Here is a 1,351-nt window from a genome sequence, read left to right as displayed (position 1 = left end):
GGTTAGCACGTTCAGCTGTTAATCGAAAGGTTGGTGGTTCGAGCCCACCCGGGAGAGGTGTTGTGGGGTCTCAGATGTAGCGTAAAAAGTCATAACTTTTCCACAATACCTGACAACCATTTAATTTTTGAGCTTCCGAGGCTCAATGGTTAGCGCATTCGGCTGTTAACGAATAGGTTGGTGGTTCGAGCAAATCCGGGAGCGGTGTTGTGACGTCTCAAATGTGAAGTAATAAGTCAAGGTTTTTCCACAATACCTGACGACCATTTAATTTTTGGGCTTCCGTGGCGCAATGGTTAGCGCGTTCAGCTGCTATTCAAAACACTGGTGTTTTGAGCCCTCCCGGGAGCGGTGTTGTGACGTCTCATATGTAACGTAAGATGTCAGAGTTTTTCCACTATACCTGACGAAAATTTAATTTTTGGGCTTCCGTGGCGCAATGGTTAGCACGTTCAGCTGTTAATCGAAAGGTTGGTGGTTCGAGCCCACCCGGGAGAGGTGTTGTGGGGTCTCAGATGTAGCGTAAAAAGTCATAACTTTTCCACAATACCTGACAACCATTTAATTTTTGAGCTTCCGAGGCTCAATGGTTAGCGCATTCGGCTGTTAACGAATAGGTTGGTGGTTCGAGCAAATCCGGGAGCGGTGTTGTGACGTCTCAGATGTGAAGTAATAAGTCAAGGTTTTTCCACAATACCTGACGACCATTTAATTTTTGGGCTTCCGTGGCGCAATGGTTAGCGCGTTCAGCTGCTATTCAAAAGACTGGTGTTTTGAGCCCTCCCGGGAGCGGTGTTGTGACGTCTCAGATGTGAAGTAAAAAGTCAAGGATTTTCCACAATACCTGACGACCATTTAATTTTTGGGCTTCCGTGGCGCAATGGTTAGCGCATTCAGCTGCTATTCAAAAGACTGGTGGTTTGAGCCCTCCCGGGAGCGGTGTTGTGACGTCTCAGATGTAACGTAAAATGTCAGAGTTTTTCCACAATACCTGACGAAAATTTAATTTTTGGGCTTCCGTGGCGCAATGGTTAGCACGTTCAGCTATTAATCGAAAGGTTGGTGGTTCGAGCCCACCCGGGAGACGTGTTGTGGGGTCTCAGATGTAGCGTAAAAAGTCATAACTTTTCCACAATACCTGACAACCATTTAATTTCTGAGCTTCCGTGGCTCAATGGTTAGCGCGTTCGGCTGTTAACGAATAGGTTGGTGGTTCGAGCCCATCCGGGAGAGGTGTTGTAGGGTCTCAGATGTGAAGTAAAAAGTCAAGGTTTTTCCACAATACCTGACAACCATTTAATTTTTGGGCTTCCGTGGCGCAATGGTTAGCGCATTCAGCTGCTATTCAAAA

At 46.6% G+C, this 1,351-nt stretch overlaps 1 non-coding gene across 1 annotated transcript; it reads left to right on the top strand.

The window, feature by feature from the left end:
* Nucleotides 1-1,013: 1,013 nt before the first annotated feature.
* On the top strand, nt 1,014-1,087 carry TRNAN-AUU (transfer RNA asparagine (anticodon AUU)). Its single transcript has one exon. It is a non-coding gene; the product is annotated as a tRNA-Asn (tRNA).
* The last annotated feature ends 264 nt before the right edge of the window (nt 1,088-1,351 follow it).

The sequence above is a fragment of the Phalangium opilio genome, unplaced genomic scaffold (assembly GCF_054372755.1).
Source record: "Phalangium opilio isolate 3A_F unplaced genomic scaffold, DU_Popi_V2 ptg001421l_1, whole genome shotgun sequence".
Lineage (NCBI taxonomy): Eukaryota > Metazoa > Arthropoda > Arachnida > Opiliones > Phalangiidae > Phalangium > Phalangium opilio.
Note: the sequence above shows the minus strand (reverse complement) of the source record. Positions and strands in the feature narration are given on the sequence as shown.